Source organism: Mandrillus leucophaeus, unplaced genomic scaffold (genome assembly GCF_000951045.1).
Source record: "Mandrillus leucophaeus isolate KB7577 unplaced genomic scaffold, Mleu.le_1.0 Scaffold700, whole genome shotgun sequence".
Taxonomy (NCBI): domain Eukaryota; kingdom Metazoa; phylum Chordata; class Mammalia; order Primates; family Cercopithecidae; genus Mandrillus; species Mandrillus leucophaeus.
The window spans coordinates 1,896,064-1,915,670 of NW_012107587.1; the positions used below are offsets into that span (position 1 = coordinate 1,896,064).

Genomic DNA, 19,607 nt, shown 5'->3' on the forward strand with positions numbered 1-19,607 from the left:
AAAAAAAAAAAAGAATCTAGCCTTATGTTATAGATGAGAAAACTGAGGCTTATACAGCATATAAAAATTACCTGGGATCACCAACTACAAATGGGTGGAGCCAGAATTAGAACTTCTGTCTTCCAACTCTAGTACTGCTGCCTTTTCTTTTTCTTTTCTGCAGCTCAGTTACCTTCCTTATTATAGCTCTTTGTAAAATCACCTCTTCTGTCTTTCTCAGGGCAGATCATTTCTGTCTTAGTACAAATAAGAAAATAGATAGGAAAGGGCCTTGGGACCAGTGAAGGGAATCCCAAACATTACCATCTCTTTTGCACTAATACTCCCCAGATCTGAAGTTATGATTTTTTTTTCTCCTCTTAAGCAACTGATACCATCCAATTCTTTAGGATTTAGTCCCATAATATTATCCCACTCTACTTTTTACTCATTTACTCCAGGGTCTTTGCCCATTTCTCCCTCCTCAAGAGCCCATTGACTAGAGGATATCAGGTAACAAGAAGATTGATGAGAGGTCCAGAGGCCACAGCTGGGTCAATGAACAGAGATCAGCAGATACTGTGTCCCCTATAAAGGAATTTTAAACACATTCATGTCTCCAGTCTAACTGGAAGAAACCTCATGTTTATCACTGGGACTCAGACTTCATTCATTCATTTATTCATCATATATTTATCATGTGTTGAACATCTACTTAGTGCTAGAAACCATTCTGGTGCAGGGCATTTCAAAAGGAATAGTTCTTTAATCCTATATTTACTGAGTTCCCTTTTAGTGGTAAAAAGTAAATCAAAAGATAATTGCATCTATAGGTGCAACAATAGACCTGACCATCTGTGTCAAGGTCTGCAATTTATGTCAACTATTGCCATTATTATAGTAATCATGAGCATTATCAGTTGTATAGGTAGAGAGTTAGTATTGGCCTGAACAGATGGAAAAGTCTTCAGCAGAAACACACATTTGAACTGGGACTTGAGTTTTGTCAGGCAGTTGACAGCATATTGTATGATTTGCTTTTCTTGGTGGCAAATGCAAGTTGAGGATCAAGTGTTTCTTTCTCCAGATTTTTAAAAATATGTTTAGTTAGAACCCAGTCTCCTGCTTTTGGAAGCAATGGCTTTTAAATATGGAAGCAATTATCAAAACACCTGCAAAGAAATTTCCACCGATCATTTAAGGATTTATATAATAAAATGATAAACACCAAACATATTTTAACATCAGGACCTTAATTTTAATGGCATAGACTAAGTAAAGCTGCTCAAAAGTGCAGCTCGGAACAACTAATCCTATTTAAAAACAATCAATCTTGTTTGATTGATGTTAAATGAAAGATCAGATATTTTAAGTCAGGGAACAACAGGAAGCTATAGTCAGGCAAAATAAGCAAAATGAACTTCTATAGGCATCGTCCTTACATTATCACAGTTTCAGAGGGTACCATCTTCTGTCTTCTGAATACATACTAAGAGTCAAGTGCACACATAAACCCCGATCTATCTGTTGTCACCACCTACAAGCTCATCTCACAGGCTTTACTACCTCCACACACCTGAAGACTGTTTAGAGTCCCTCATAATCCTGTAATCCTGTAAGACTAACTCCTGACATTTGGCAGCTATTTACATAGAATCAATGTTACTCCAACTCTCTGGCATGCCTAAGGTATGGCAGTGGAATGGCCCAACATCTGAGGTCACTGGCTATGCATTTTAATTTTTGTGAGAGACCTTGGCCTTTATCATTCTCACAAATATAACTAAAAATGGATGAGCCTTCAAACAGTCACCCAAAATTCCAGGTCCCAGGCACATACCAGAGTTTAACATTAAATTGACTGCAATCTAGTTCCCGCCGAAAACTTAGCTGAGAAAAATGGTATTCATGCGGGAAGTATAAGGGCTATAGTCTCCATTTACCCCTCTAGGATCCATATATAAAATGACAAAAATAGCATTCATAAATGTGCCCATAAATGTCTTTGACAACTCAGCTCCATTTTCCCTCCTCAGGTCTATCCCATTTAATGAAGAGGTTGCAAGACTGAAAACTACATTTGTCAGAAACCTTGTTACCAGAGGACTTGCTAGCAGATTATACCAAAGCACTAGTTTGCAAAGTTAAAAGGAGGGGAAAATAGTGGAAGGTATATTATTGTTTCTCTGGCACTGGCAGATAGCAGTCAGTGGGTTTTAAGACTCGTGAAATGTCGTGTGGCTTCCAGGCATTTTGCTCTAAGTGTTCACCTTGGTGTTGAAAACACTGTAAGAAATTTTCTGTGATCCTTGCATTATCCTGGGACCCTAAATGCTAGAGGCAACACAGGGGTTAAAGTCATGTGTCATCCCTTCTTCTGGGAATGTTCTGCATTCAGACACACACATGGTTCACAGATTCATTTCATTCATGCTTCTGCTCAAATACCACTTTCTGATCACTCTTTATAAACGTGCACTCTTTCGTGTCACTTGATCCCCCACACCCTTTCCTATTCTTCATCATTGTACATATTCAATTTTTATTTTTTAACATGTGGTTTATTTACTCATTGATCTTCTATTGGAAAGTCAGCTCCAAAAAGCATGAACTTTGTTTTGTTCACTGTGGTATTCTTGGAAGAGTGCCTACAACATTAAAGGTACACAGTAAATGTTGGTTGAATGAATGAATGTTGAATACGTGCACATATAATGAAGTATAGTTATGTATTACTTAACAATGGAGATACGTGCTGAAAAATGCTTCATTAGGCAATTTTGTCATTGTGTGAACATCATAGAGTGTACTTACACAAACCTAGATGGTACAGCCTGCTACACACCTAGGCTGTATGATATAACTTATTGCTCCTAGACTACAAATCTCAACAGCATGTTACTGTACTGAATACTGTGGACAGTTGTAACACATTGGTGAGTATTTGTGTATCTAAACATGGCAAACATAGAAAGAGACCGTAAAATTACAGTATTATAATCTTATGAGACTGCGGTCATATATGCTGTCTGTTGTTGACCAAACAGTTGTTATGCAGCACATAACTATAGTTAATAATAATAATAGTAACAGGTAACCTATATGAGCCATTCTATATGCTAGCACTATTCTAAGTACTGACATGCATCATCCCATCCAATTCTCCCAATAACTCTGTGGTAAAGGAGGCAATGAGGATTATCTCTCAGCATTCCATTCTCCTCGAGGCAGTGTTTCTATATTGGTTCAGGGGTAGAAGTGACAGCATCAAAGGGAAGCCCAGAATCTTTATCTGATGGCTGGAGGAGAGACTTCTCTCTTCTGGATAAGAAGCAGAAAGCATGTGATACAGGATACTCCAGCAGCCATTTCATTACCACAAGCTGGATCAATGTAAGGTTGAATTTAGTAAGATTTCAAAGAAGGCAAAAGACAGATAAATAACTTGGGCCTATGGTTACATCACTGAGCTGCTGCACCAAGCCTTGCCTGAAGCTCATCCTACTTCTTTCACTTATATAAACCAATAAATTCCCTTGATTATTTAATCTAGCTTGAAGGATTTTGTTGTTGTTACTTGCAACTGAAAGCATCTTAACAAATCCAGGTAGATACTATTTAGTATCTGTGTGATCTAAAGCAAATCATTGAACTCTGCTTCTGTTCCCTCATTTTTAGAGTGAGGATAATAATACAACTTAGCTCTGGATTTGTCGTGGGGATTAAAAAATAATGTAGGTAAAAGCACCAAGCATAGTACCCAACACATAGTAAGACATTAGTACATATGATCTAACATTACTTTAAGAAACTTTACAATGAAAGGAAGAATGGAGGAGTGTAACTGTTTTAGATGAGACATCTGACCATATTTATTCCCGTGGCAACTTTTAGATGCTTCTGTTACCATGCATATGTATTTTGACACTTTGTTTACCTGTCAACCTCCTGTGAGCTTCTAGAATTTAGGAGGCAAGACCATGTCTTAATGTTCTTTGTCCTAGTGTCCCAATGTCCAGCATTGTGTAAGGCATATGGCAGGTATTTCATTGAAGTTTCTTGAACTAAAGAATTAACTTGTGAGAAACGAGCCTGAGAAGAAGAATAAAGAGTTAAGTGTTGGAAAAAGCATAACTAATGGACTAAGTTTCAGGGGCAGGCAGAAGGAGAAGTGACCAGAGCCCAGGTGGAGAGATTAGCCTCAGAAAGAAGGAAGGTTAATAACCAGTGGGATCCAATTTCTGCCCCCAAATGACCGTCATCACATTTCTTTTAGAGCTATGCATACAGCCAGGCACTAAATATTTCCCAGTGACTATGACTACAGCAAAGCTTACTAAAAACATTTGTAACAGAAAAAATATCACAGTGAATTTTCCTTCACAGGGGCTGGGGCCAGTGAATTCATGTTTATGTTACAGATGAAACTGAAAATGACTTTTTAAAGAGATAATTGTGATTGTCTTTAATATTAATATTCACTACATAATACAGTATTGTGAGAATGGAACATCTTCAACAGAGAAGCGACAGAAGTTTCATAAGCTCCCAAGTTACGTTAATAAAAATTGTAATAAATATCTTGACACTGTCTAGTAGTATTTTTAGAAATATTTCATTTTTTCTTTACCATTAGGTGTGTTGGGGGGAACAAAGCATGTATTGTTACTCTTCTGTAAATATGGATTAATCATGGATCAAATCATTTGTAGTAAACCAAGTTCAACAATACCATTGTTCTTGAATTAAGCAGCAGCAATAATGTTCCTGACACAGGCTTGTCCCTGGGGATACAGAGATAATTGAGGCATGACTCTGCCTCATAAAAGATTACACTTTTTCTTAACTCACATCCAGCTATTGATATCAGGTTTAAGGAGGAAGAAGGCAATAAAAGACGGTTAGGTAAACTTGACGATTCTGCTTTTTTTTTTTTTTTTTTTTTTTAGCAAGGCATCTCCTGGGGCTAATCAAGATTGAGCCCAATCTTTCATATACCTAGCTAACATTTTCCACTTTTGTGATTATCCAGCGCTCCCATGTAACCCAGGCTACACTGGTGGGCATATGCTCCCCTTCGTGGAGATTTAAAATGTTATATAAGTAAAAAGCACAACAGAAACACCTATTAACCACTTCTGAGCAAGTCTAAGAGGGGCAGGTGTGTGGACTGTTCCACAAGTTGTCTCAGAACCTTTATTTTTGTGCATTGGAAGATCTGTTTTTTTTTTTTTTTTTTTTTGAGACAGAGTCTCGCTCTGTCGCCCAGGCTGGAGTGCAGTGGCCGGATCTCAGCTCACTGCAAGCTCCGCCTCCCGGGTTCACGCCATTCTCCTGCCTCAGCCTCCCGAGTAGCTGGGACTACAGGCGCCCGCCACCTTGACCAGCTAGTTTTTTTTTTTTTGTATTTTTTAGTAGAGACGGGGTTTCACCGTGTCAGCCAGGATGGTCTCGATCTCCTGACCTCGTGATCCGCCCGTCTCGGCCTCCCAAAGTGCTGGGATTACAGGCTTGAGCCACCGTGCCCGGCCTGGAAGATCTGTTTCTAATTTGGACTCGTGCAGGAAATGGTTTGCATTGCCAGAGGTAATTTAGATGTTCTTTTCAACTTTTCCCACAACTGCATCCTTCTTCCTTTGTACTCTCCTACCCCACAATTGCCAAAGCTCATGAAGACAAAAATACTTTCATTAGAGAGAGAAAGCTGCAACATGATGCATGGCCAGCACTTTGCAGAGCAAGATAGAAGAAATCAAGGTTTTGTAGATTATACATCAGTGGATAAAGCCCTAGAAATTAAGGATGTACCATAAGTACAAACTTTTGAGCAAATGCATCAGCAACGCTTTAGACTCAGTAGAAAGGTCCTAAAAGAAACAGCAGACACCCCAGCATCCGTGCCACACATGTGACTAGAGTAAGAGATTCTTAAGGAAGACACAGACTGTCCCAGATAAGGGGTTGGTTATCATCACTTCCCTAATGATGGTAGAGTACATTTATTCAATGTTGACTATGTATCAGGTGCTATGTTAGTGCATTACGTACTCAATCCATACTTACTCTAACTTGATCCAAGACAACCCTTTAAATTCACTACAATTACTGTCTTAATTATGAATAAAGATAATGAGACTCTCAATAGCAAAGATATAGAAACAACGTAAGTGTCCATTAGTGGATGACTGGATAAAGAAATTGTGAGATACGTATATATAGATATATCTATATATACATACACTTCAGTCTTTAAAAAGAATAAAATCATGTCTTTTGCAGCCACATGGATGAAACTGGAGGTCACTATCTTAAATGAAATAAGCCAAATGGAGAAAAGTCAAATATCACATGTTCTCACTCATAAGTGAGTGCTAAAAATGTGTACACATGGACATAGAGAATGGAATTATCAACAGCAGAGACTCAGAAGAGGGCAGGGAAAGGCAGTGGATAATGAGAAATTACAGGATGGAGGAAGGTAGTGGATAAAGGGAAGTTACTTGATGAGTACAATGTATGTTAGACTCAGATGATGGATCCACAAGAAACCCTGACTAGACCACTATGCAATCTGTGCATGTAACAAAATTGCACTTGTACCCCGTAAATTTATACAAATTAAAAACAACAGACAAAAAAGTAACTGCCCAAGATTACCTGGCCAGAACTCAAAGCTATATCTCTCTAACTGAGTTTGCATGTGACCTCTATATTCGAGTACTGTTTTATCAGGGAGGAACTGGAAACTAATAGAAAAATTCATCATTGACCCTTTACGATCTGTGGTGTGTATGCTGCTTGTAGTTGCAAGTCGCATATAATGTTTTTATTCCCTAGCATGCATTTATTCATTTATTTGAACTTTTTTCTTTCATAAAATATAACTGTAAAATAATACCTGAAATACTCCTGGAGATAAAAGACAAACATACAAATTTCAAGAAGTACCTGGAATACATACAAATTGGAACGTCACTTATTTGTGAAAGAATCAACTAGATATTCTAGAACTGAAAATGCAAGAATAAAAAAGTAAGGACCTATAGGATGAATTTAGCAGCAGTAAAATGATAAAAAAAAAAAATTGAGGAGAAAGATACTTAAATACATAGAAGGTTTAGCATGCATTTAATTGGAGTCCCAAAAGGAGAAAAGGGAAAGGGCAGAGGTTATAAATTCTTTAATTGATGTTGAGTTGCATATTCATTTTTCATACTTAACCTTTTCTGAACTAAAGATGTATCTTACAGTTTGATATCTTTTTTTTTTTTTTTTTCTTTTTGCCCAGGCTGTAGTGCAGTGGCGTGATCTTGGCTCACTGCAAGCTCTGCCTCCCGGGTTCACACCATTCTCCTGCCTCAGCCTCCGATTAGCTGGGACTACAGGCGCCCGCCACCACGCCCGGCTAATTTTTTGTATTGTTAGTAGAGAACGGGATTTCACCGTGTTAGCCAGGATGGTTGCGATCTCCTGACCTCGTGATCCCCCGCCTTGGCCTCCCAAAGTGCTGGGATTACAGGCGTGAGCCACCGCGCCCAGCCACAGTTTGATATCTTACATATCACTTTTACTGAAGCTGGGCATCAGTTATCAATGATCATTCTTGTGCATGTTTGAATATTAAAAGGATAACCACGAAAACTTCCAGAATGGGAGGTCAGTTATTTGGAAGAAAATCTCAAGGACAATAATGCAACACTCTCTTCACCTCCCTAGGAAACAAATGTTTGTGGGGAGAGAATGAAGGAGATCAATCAGAATTGTTTAACAATGTTCTCAAAGAGGTCAGTAGTAGGCTAGCTTTACATAATTTCAAAGCCAGATTGAGAGTCTATCACTATAGCTTTTTGTTCCTTTGTGGAATATTTGAGAATATGCTATACACAGACAGTAGTCAAAATGTGATTAGGAAAATTTGGATTCTTAGTGCGAAAAAGTTGTGGGAATATCTATGTTGGTAATTGTTTTGCATATATTTTCCTTATTGGGTATTGTGATGATGAAATCTATATATCAACCTGGCTTGGCCACAGTGCCCACATATCAGGTCAAGCATTATTCTGTATGTTTCCATGGGTGTATTTTTGGATGAGTCTTACTTTTATTTATATCAGTCGACTTTGAATAAAGCAAGTGCCCTCCATAATGTGAGTGGGCCTCATCCAATCCATTGAAGGCCTGAACAGAACAAAAGGCTGACCTCACCTAAGCAGGAGGGAATTATCCAGCAGACTGACTTTAGACTTCATGTGCAATATTGGTTCTTCTTGATTTCCCGACAGACTGCCTTTGGACTTGAACTGAAGCTCTTTCCAGAGTTTCCAGCCTGCTAGCCTCCCCATCAGATTTTGGACTGACTAAGCTTTCACAATCACATGAGCCAATTCCTCAAAATAAATATATTTATTTCTGTATACACATCCTATTGGTTCTGTTTCTCTGGAGAACTCCAACAAATATAGATCTAAACAATGACATATAACACAACTTTGTCTTAGAAAAAGAGCTTCTGCAACAAGAATAAGATCCAAATTCTTAAGTGACAAGGGTATACGTTATAGTTTAATTAATCAGCCATGAGTCTCTTCTTTTTTTTTTTCTTGGATACGTGAATTAGTCATGCAAGTTATAATTGACGGTGTTATGAACATGATGAAATAAGGTATTTAAAGAGATAATGATTGAAAAGTTCCCTGATCTCAGTCTACGGATTTCAAATGTCCATTGAGTTTCAAGCATGATTTAAAAAGAAAGGAGAAAGAAAAGAAGGAAATCCACATCCAAATATAGTGAAAGTGTAGAAATAGAAAGCCAAAAACAAAGAGAAAAAACATTCAAGACATTATCTTTAAAGGAGTAACAGTAGTACTGACCCTGACTCCTCCTAATTAAAATCAGTGGAATGGATGTCATTAAGGCACTAAAAGAAAACACTTGCCAACCTAGAATTTTATAGCCAATCAAATATTTATCAAGCATAAAGATGGTGCCAGCACGGTGGCTCAGGCATGTAATCCCAACACTTTGGGAGGCCAAGGTGGGAGATTCACCTCAGCCTAGGAGTTTGAGACCAGCCTGGACAACATAGTGAGCCCTTGTGTCTACAAAAAAATTTTTAAAAATGAGCTGGGTGGGTAGTCTCAGCTACTTGGGAGGCTGAAGGGGAAGGTTTGCTTGAGCCCAGGAGGTCAAGGCTGCAGTGAGCCGTGATTGTGCCACTGCACCCCAGCCTGGGCTACAGAGTGAGACTCTGTCTCAAAAAAATAAAATAATAAAATATAAAATAAAATAAAGCTGGGATAAGATAGTCTCCAGTAAATAAGCACTCATAAAATCCACAAGACAAACTGCTCTAAAGAGTACTTAGTGGCATCCGGAAGACACACAATGAATGGAAAGCAACCAAAATGCAATATGATGGGAATAAAGCTAAATCAACATTGTATATAATGATAACAATTTGTTTCACGTTAAAATATAGAGCAAACTTATATATACACAAAAACATGTAAGTCAAGAGAAGGTAAACAAAGTGAAAGTGTGTAAAGGTCTTTGTATTGTCCCGGAGAAGGTAAAATTACCAAGTACCATTAGATTTTGGTAAGTCAACGGTGCGTGTTATAATTTCTAGTGTAATTACTCACAATAAAAGAAGGGTTGCATTCAAACTAGTAAAGAAAAATGTAACGAAAAAATTCAAAAGAATTTGACCAAGGGATGAAAGGAAATATAATAATATAAATATAATAAAAACAAGACAAATAGAAAGCAAATATTAGGTTAAACTACCTGAACTTGTTGCTTTATAAGAAAAAAAATGGTCATACATTGCCAATTTTATCTAACTCATCCTGTAGTAAGTAGATATATCCCAGAATCTATGAGGAATAATAATACAGGTATCAGACTTCACATTGGCAACACTGGATGAGCCAGTGAAGCAATATCTTCAGAGTTCTGGGTGGAAAAAATGCTAAATTTGGAATTATTTAATCAGCCAAGCCACTAAGAGCCAAGTTGAGATATTTTTGGACAAAGAAGAACTTAATTGTCCAAAATGGTCTTATTTTTGGACAAATAAGAACCTTAGAAGTCTGTGTCTACACACCCTCTATTGAAAAATTACCCAAGGAGATATAGTACCAAAGAAAAAGCAAACCCAGGTACAGATTTGCTTTGTTTTATGACACTTTGCTTTATTGAGCTTCACAGATTGTGTGTTTTTTACAAATTGAAGACCTGTGGCAAGCCTACATTGAGCAAGTCCATTTTTCCAACAGCATGTGCTCACTTCATATCTCTGTGTCACATGTTGGTAATTCTCACAATATTTCAAAATTTTTCATCATTATTACATTTTTTATAATGATCTGTGATCAATGATCTTTCATGTTACTATTGGAATTGTTTTGGGGCACAATGAACCTCAGTCATATAAGATGGGGAACTTAATTAATAAATGTTTGTGTCCTAACTGCTCTACTGACCAGCTGTTTCCTGTTCTCTCTCCTTCTCCTCAGGCTTCTCTATTCCCTGAGACACAACAATATTGAAATTAGGTCAATTAATAACCCTACAATCACCTCATTTTTAAGTGTTCAAGTAAAAGGAAGAGTTGCACATCTCTCACTTTAAATCAAAATCTAGAAATGATGAAGTTTACCAAGGAAGGCATGTTGAAGGCTGAGATAGGCTTCGTGTGCCAAATAGCCAAGTTGTGAATGCAAAGAAAAATTATTGAAGAAAATTGAAAATGCTACTCCAGTGAACACATGAATCATAAAAAAGCAAAACAGCCTTACTGCTGGCATAGAGAAAGTTTTAGTGGTTTGGATAGAAGATCAAATCAGCCACAATATTCCCTTAAGCAAAAGCCTAATCCAGAGCAAGTCCCTAGATTTCTTCAATTCTGTGATGGCTGGGAGATAAGTGAGCAAGCTGCAGAAGAAAAGTTCAAAGGTAGCAGAAGTTGATTCATAAGGTTTAACAAAAGACTTCTCCAGAACATATAAGTGCCAGGTGAAGCAGCAAGTGCTGATGGAGAAGCTACAGCAAGTTATGCAGAAGATATAGTTAAGATCATTAGCAAAAGTGGCTATACCAAACAACAGATTTTCAGTGGTGACAAAACAGCCTTCTATTGGAAGAAGATGCCAGCTTTCATAGCTAGAGATTAATCAATGCCTGGTTCTGAAGTTTCAAAGTATAGTCTGACTCTCCCATTAGGGGCTAAAGCAGCTGGTGAGTTTTAAGTTGAAGTTAATGCTCATTTACCATTCCAAAAATCCATGAGCTCTTAAGAATTATGCTAAGCCTACTCTGCCTATGCTCTATAGACGAAATAACAAAGCCTAGATGACAGTGTACCTGTTTGTAGCATAGTTTACTGAGTATTTTAAGCCCACTGTTGTGACCTACTGCTCAGAAAAAGATTCCTTTCAAAATACGACTGCTCATTGACAATGCACCTCATCACCCAAGATTGCTAATGGAGATGTACAAAGGGATTAATGTTGTTTTCATGTCTGTTTACACAACATTCGGTCTGCAGGCCATGAACCATGGAGTAATTTCAACTATCAAGTCTTCTTGTGTAAGAAATACATTTTGTAAGGCTATCGCTGCCACAAATGGTGATTCATCTGATGGATCTGAGCAAAGTAAATTGAAAAAACTTTTGGAAAGGATTTGCCATTCTAGATGCCACTAAGAACATTGGTAATTTTGGGGAGGAGGTAAAAATATCAACATAATAGGAGTTTGAAGGAAGTTGATTCCAACCTTCATGGGTGACCATGAAGGGTTCAAAACTTCAGTGGAGAAACTAATTGCAGATATGGTGGACATATTTCTTGCATGAGAATTAAAATTAGAAGTGGAGCCTGAAGACATGATGAATTGCTGCAATCTCATGATTAAACTTGAACAAATTAAGAGTTGCTTCTTATGGATGAACAAAAAGTGGTTTCTTGAGAAAGCTCACCATCTATTCCTTGTAAAGATGTTGTTAACATTGTTGAAACGATAACAAGGAACTTAGAATATGATATAAACATAGCTGATAGAGCAGCAGCAGAGTTTGAGAGGATTGCCTAAAATTTTGAAAGTTCTACAGTGGGTAAAATGCAATCAAATAGCATCACATGCTGCAGAGAAATCTTCCATGAAAGGAAGAGTCAATTGATATGACAAATTTTATCTTATTTTAAGAATTGCCACAGCCATTCCAGCCTTCAGCGACTACCACCCTAATCAGTCAGCAGCCATCAATATCGAGGAAAGACCCTTCGCAAGCAAAAAGACTACAATTCGCTGAAGGCTCAGATAATTGTTAGCATTCTTAGCAATAGGGCATTTTAAAATTAAGGCATGCCCACTGTTTTTTAGACATAATGCTACTGCACACTTAATAGACTAACAGGATAGTATGAACACAACTTTTGTATGCACTGGGAAACAAAAAAATTCATATGATGGCTTTACTGCGATATTTGCTTTATTGCAGTGGTCTGGAACCGAACCCAAAATATCTTGGACATATGCCTGTAATAGAATAATATAACATACAGTAAACAGTGGCAGCTGGTTATAAACTGAAGATTAAAAAAGATATAGAAAGAAATTTAGAAACACGGCTTGGAAGATTCCTATCAAATGGCAAAGTTTTAATGTAGAGTATTGTTTCTCAATCAAGGACTATATTGTTTCCTGGAAAAATTTGATAATGTCTGAGAACACCTTTGGTTTTTACAATGGAGTGGAGATTGCTACTGACATCTAGTGAGTAGAGGCCTAGAATGCTGCTAAACATCCTACAGTCCATAGGACAGCTCTCCATAGCAAAGGACAGTGGGGCCCAAAATGTTAGTAGTGTCAAGGCAGAGAAACTCTGATGTAAAGTACACATTTCCTTCATCTTGGACCAAACCATATTATTTAGTTCTATATCAATGACATGTACAAAATAATAATATTAATATTGAGAGTCTTCAATAGGATTATGTAAAAGAATAGAACAGTTATTACATAATAATGTAATTAAGAGAAATGGATGGTGAAGGGAAGAAAAAAATGAAAGGATGTGCACATTCCAAATCACCTGGAAATCTTGCTAACGTACAGATTTGATTCAGGAGATCTGGGATGAAGTCTGAGATTTTTGGATATCTCACAAGCTTTCAGGTTTTTTTCCTTCCTTAAAACTTTGGTTATTTTACTTTTTAGCTTTCGTGTTTTGAGATTTTACCAGGGAAGACTCCACAACACCAACTTATTGATCACTTATTTTATGTTTTCTATTATTATTTTATTTGAATAAATAAGTCTGCTTTGTTTCCTTATGATTGTTTTCCTCTCCCTTTAAAGACAAGTGAGAGCTTTTTGATTGCTTTGTATTTTAATTTTATATTTACCTTTCCTCTAGTCAGAATACCTTTAAAGCCAGAGTTGGGCTCATATGGTTGTGTTTATATAAGACATTCATTCATTTATTAATTTTATAACATTTAGTGCTCACATAATAGGTGCCATATTCTATTAAGGGCTGGAAATACAATGGTAAATAAGTCATGCAGTCTGGTTGCAGGACTTTTGGGAAAGCACTTGCTTTCATGAGAAAATAAAAGATATAGCACTTCCTTTTTCTTCCTGCCTTAAACAAAGGAGATGACCATAAAGACCTAGAGAACTACAGAGAAAATATCCCTGAGCATCACTGAACTGTTGAGCAAACGTTAGCAATTGCCTATCTCTAGATTTCTAATTATGTGAGCATGTCTTCACTTCTTAAGCTATTATATTTGAGTATGCTTTTCCTTGCAGCTGAAGGCGTTTCAGACCAATACAAGAAATGCAAACATTAGGGAACTGGGTCATTCCCAATGACATTATCAAGCCCTTGTAAGAATGTGTCAAAAGACAAAAATTACAATACATTTAATTTAAATAATTTTATTGGCTTTAATTGTGATTCTAGAATTGGACAACATTTCAATTCATAAAATAGAATAAGTGTTCCAATGGGCTGAGCAGAAGAGTTTACCATTATAGACAGAGAAGGGCTGAAGTAAGCAGAAACAAAGAACAAAGAATATATTAGTTACTTTTAGACAGAAGAATAGAAAAATAACTCATTAAATAACAAGTTATTTTACGCTACCGTTTTTTCGGTGAATAAGGATTAAAGCAGAGGAAACTTAATTATTATGCTGATTAAAGATTTTAAACTGGTCTGTTTGGGTAAGTGTTATTTCCCTCTATTCTAATTACTAAGTCACTTATCAAGTTAGTTCAGGTTTGATGAAGTGGTATTTCAGCATAGCTGAGTCCGTTTTTAATTTTAATCTGGTTTGTTGGGGCCTAGTATAGGAGCTGCATCCAAAACAATGACCTCCTATAATTTTTATATAAGAAATCATTGATAGTACTGCATGGCAGATTTTATGTTAGGTATAAGTGTTAAATTGGGGGCAAGATATGTAATTTTTATTGCTTTCAAGAACAAAACTATAACCAGTGGACCAAAGTCTCAGTGAGCCAGATTTGGATTTAATAGAAATCAGAACTCTCTAACAATTGTAATATTTTAGTAATGGAGTGTGTCACCTTCCAAAGACATTAGTTTCCTATCCATTACAATTTTCAGAAAGAAGTAGGAATACCATAGAAGAGATTCCAGCACTGCATGGAAGGTTAAGTGAGATGGAAAGAAACACATAGTGTTTATTTTACAGTAAGGTTCTAATATCAATTTTCAACAAATAGGGTCTGTGATATTGTGATAAGAAATATATATTTGGTGTCTGTACCTATTTTTGTCACAGAGCCCCTAAAGCCCTTGGAATTTCCTAAGTGATAAGAGAAGGTGAATAGAGTATCTTTTGTTATTCATAACAAGCTATTTTCAACCACACCTGGGTTATGTTAATGAGGTGATTCTGGAAAGCCCCTGGATAATCACAGGATGAAGGCTGGTTGCCAGGGCACCCAACCATGTAATTGAAGTGAAGGTAGAGAGCCTGGAGATTAAATTAAGCACCAATGGCCAATGATTTAATTAATCATGCCTACATAATGAAGCCTCCATAAAAACTCAAGAGAATGAAATTTGGAGAGCTTCCATGTTGGTGAACAGGGTGGTTGTGCGGGAGGGTGGTATACCTGAAGAGTACCTTGGAGCTCCACTTGCCTTCCCCATACCTCCTCTTGTTTGGGTGTTTCTGAGTTGTATCCTTTAAGATAAACACATTGTGAAAGTTATCAGATTCAAAATGGATTCATGTTTATTTTTTAAAAATCTGAAAATTAGAGCCAGGGAAGGCTATGAAAAGAGGGTTCATATGCATAAATGCCTGATGACAAAAACTATCACAAATGACTTTCAAAAACAACCTTGCATAAAGGCCATCACAACCTTACACAAAAACTACTTCTGCAAGGACATGTTTCTAGCAACTGGCTAACTTCAGACTGGTATCGCTGTTTTTATTGATCTTTATAGACAAGGATAATTATCTTAATTACCTCAAAACCACTGTGTAATCTAGCTCATTTTTTCTTTAAAATCCTTTGTCTTTTTTTTTTTTTTTTTTGAGACGGAGTCTCGCTCTGTCACCCAGGCTGGAGTACAGTGGCGCAATCTCGGCTCACTGCAAGCTCCGCCTCCTGGGTTCACGCTATTCTCCTGTCTCAGCCTCCCCAGTAGCTGGGACAACAGGCGCCTGCCACCATGACTGGCTAATTTTTTGTGTTTTTAGTAGAGACGGGGTCCTTTGTCTTTTTTTAACTCTCTGAATATGCACATGGTTTACTATGGCACATGTATTCTCATTGCAATGCTGTATTCCCAAATAAATATCATTTTCTTTTAAATAGCCTCTCTCTGGTTTTTTAGGTTGAACATAAATGGTGTCAGAAGTGGGATCTGAAGAAAGATTATTATCAAAAGGAATTGTTAATATTTGGAACTGGTATGCAGTACTCATTTGAGCCCTTTCAGCTCTCTGCTTCCACAACTCAGCTATTCTGCCATTGTGAGTCTTCTGTCAGGCCCAGCTTCCTTCTTTTTGTTAGAAGCTCCTGACTGTTTTGCTGTTGTTGTTGTTGTTGTTATTGTTGTTGTTGTTGTTATAAGCCAACTGAAATGAAGAACCTTGCATCCTTCCTGGGATAATAAAATACTTTTTATCTTTCTGACAAGTCCTTTAGGGTATAAGGACAAGCGTTATTCTGGTTTGAGCACTCTGGATTCACATAATTTACATTCTATCTTTGAGTAGTATCGTTCTTAGTGAATTTACTTTTAGTCCTTTCTGTTTGCCTACTTTAGTATTTTGCTTTTATTTTGGGTTGGTTATGTGTATCTGTAAATAATTTGGTTCTTTTCTGTTACTTATTTCAAAATTTCTGAAAGCAAAAACGAATATTCTAAATGGTGGGTGCAGGATGGCTAATTAAAAGTCACTGCCATGGCCACTGCCATCTAAAACACTGGTCCAAAAGGATTTATAAAAATATCTTTGCTTTCAAGAGATTAATGAGAAATAGAATGGAATTCTCAAACATTAAGGCATGCCAAGGGTTTGTGGAACTCTAGCTGACTACATATTATGACCTGTTCTCATGCACATTTTTAAACTGATGGGCAAATTACATCAAGAAAAACTCAAGGCTCAATTGGTCATTATTCAAACTCTCTAAAAATCCCCTGCAATTACAGAATTAATGTGTAGAAGCTTCCTAACTCTCTCTATCCCTCTGTTTTATTTTTCTGCCTACTTTGAATCTGCTAACTTTTCTACTGGTGTTGAGATAAAACTCTCTGCTTACAGCTCTTCAGTTAAGACTTTTAAACAGTCTTAAAGGGCTTTCAAATTAATGTCTTACAAATTAAAACACTTATGTTATAAACAACAAGTTAGGCACATTTTTTAAATGTAAATTTAAATAAACCTATTAGTCAGGTTTGCCTAACAATTGCTTAGGATGACAGAATAGCTAACTGAAGGATTGATACTATGAAAGAAAATAAGTAGATAAGTGCTTATAGAAGTTAAGATCACACATGATCAAACAGGTCAAAACCTTCAGCTCACAGTAATAATATAAGGTATCTCTATCTATCATAAAAATTGCTTTGTCTGCCTCATAGGAGCCAAAAAGAAAACCAACCAAACAAAAAAACGACCCTGCTAAAATACTTCTCCATCTGCATTCATTATTCAAGCAAATCCAACTAGCCAACAAAAAATAGATTTGCTACTAAAAGTTATGGCTATTTAGAGATTTTATTTTCCTGATACAATTCAGCCAGTCCTAGCTAAAATGTAAATATTGAAAACTGAAACCTCCAATCATTTGAAACTGAAAAAAAAGGTCTTTCAAAACCAAACCACAATGGAAACTGCTTTGCCCAATTTTGATCCATATCCTTCATTAGATTGCCTAATGGGGTAAATAAAGGTTAACCATGTGATATAGTTTGGCTGTGTCCCCACCCAAATCTCATCTGAATTGTAGCTCCCACAATTCCCACATGTTGTGGGAGGGACCTGGTGGGAGGTAATTGAATCTTGGGGTTCAGTCTTTACTGTACTGTTCTCCTGATAGTGAATAACTCTCACAAGATCTGATGGTTTTATAAGAGGGAATTTCCCTACACAAGCTCTCCCTTTGCCTGCTGCCATCCATGGAAGACATGACTTGCTCCTCCTTGCCTTCTGCCATGATTGTGAGGTATCCCCAGCCATGTGGAACTGTAAGTCCATTAAACTTCTCTTTTTCTTCCCAGTCTTGGGTATGTCTTTATCAGCAACGTGAAAATAGACTAAATACAGTCAATTTGTACCTAGGGTAGGGTGCTGCTGTAGATACCCGAAAATGTGGAAGCAACTTTGGAGCTGGGTAACACGCAGGGGTTAGAAGTTTGGAGGGCTCAGAAGAAAACAGGAAAATGTGGGAAAGTTTGGAACTTCCTAGAGTTTGTGGGAAAGTCTGGAACTTCCTACAGACTTGTTGAATGTCTTTGACCAAAATGCTCATAATAAGGACAATGAAATCCAGGCTGAGGTGGTCTCAAATTGAGATGAGGAACTTGTTGGGAACTGCAATAAAGGTGACTCTTGCTATCTTTAGCCAAGAGACTGGTGGGATTTTGCCCCAGGCCTAGAGATTTGTGGAACTTTGAACTGGAGGGAGATGATTTAGGATATCTGGTGGAAGAAATTTCTAAGCAGCAAGACATTCAAAATGTGACTGGGGTGCTGTTAAAAGCATTCAGTTTTAAAAGGGAAACAGCATAAAATTTCAGAAAAATTGCAACCTGACAATGAGATAGAAAAGAAAAACCCATTTTCTGAGGAGAAATTCAAGCCAGCTGCAGAAATTTGCATAAGTAACAGAGAGTCAAGTGTTAATCACCAAGACAATGGGGAAAATGTCTCCAGGGCATATCAGAGACCTTTGCAACAGCCCCTCCGGTCATAGTCCCAGAGGCCTAAAAGAAAAAAATAGTTTCGTGGGCCAGACTCAGTGCCCCTCTGCTCTGTGCAGCCTAGGGACTTGGTGTCCTGCATCCCAGCTGCTCCAGCCATGGCTAAAAGGGGCCAAGAAACAGCTTGGACTGTTGCTTCAGAGGGTACACACCCCAAGCCTGGGCAGCTTCCACGTGATGTTGAGCCTGTGGGTGCATGGAAGTCAAGAATTGAGGTTTGGGAACCTCCACCTAGATTTCAGAAGATGTATGGAAAAGCCTGGGTGTCCAAGCAGAAGTTTTCTACAGGGATGGGGCCCTCATGGAGAACCTCTGCTAGAGCAGTACAAAAGGGAATTGTGGGGCTGGAGCCCTGACATAGAGACCTTACTGAGAGCTGTGAAAAGAGGGCCACCATCCTCAAGATCCCAGAATGATAGATCCACCAACAGCTTGCACTGTTCACCTGGAAAAGCAGCAGACATTCAATGCCAGGTCATGAAAGCAGCCAGGTGAGGAGGCTGTACCCTGAAAAGCCACAAGGGCAGAGCTGCCCAAGACCATGGGAACCAACTGCTTGTATCAATGTGACCTGGATGTGAGACATGGAGTCAAAGGAGATCATTTCAGAGCTTTAGGATTTGACTGCTCTGCTTCATTTTGGACTTGAATTTTGGAGTGGCTGTATTTACCCAGTGCCTATATCCTATTGTATCTAGGAAGTAACTAACTTGCTTTTGATTTTGCAGGCTCAGATGAGACATTGTACTGTGGACTTTTGAGTTAATGCTGAAATGAGTTAAGACTTTGGGGGACTGTTGGGAAGGCGTGATTGGTTTTGAAATATAAGGACATGAGATTTGGGAGGTGCTGGGTGGAATGATATAGTTTGGCTGTGTCCCCACCCAAATCTCATCTTGAAGTGTAGCTCTCACAATTCCCATGTGTTGTGGGAAGGACCTGGTGTAAGGTAATTGAATCTTTGGAGTGGGTCCTTTCCATGCTGTTCTCGTGATAGTGAATAAGTCTCATGAGATCTGCTGGTTTTATAGGGCACAAGATCTCCTTTTGCCTGCCACCATCCATGTAAGACATGACTTGCTCCTCCTTGCCTTCCTCTTCAGCCATGTGGAACTGAGAGTCCATTAAACCTCTTTTT

The 19,607-nt window shown here is 37.8% G+C and overlaps 1 long non-coding RNA gene across 1 annotated transcript in view; it reads right to left on the reverse strand.

The window, feature by feature from the left end:
* The window catches only part of LOC105528123, a 26,640-nt gene extending 7,724 nt beyond the window's left edge, over positions 1–18,916 (reverse strand). Inside the window, exon 1 of the long non-coding RNA XR_001004317.1 lies at positions 18,840–18,916. This is a non-coding gene — a long non-coding RNA (uncharacterized LOC105528123). The remainder of the gene's footprint in view (positions 1–18,839) is intronic.
* Between the last annotated feature and the right edge of the window lie 691 nt (positions 18,917–19,607).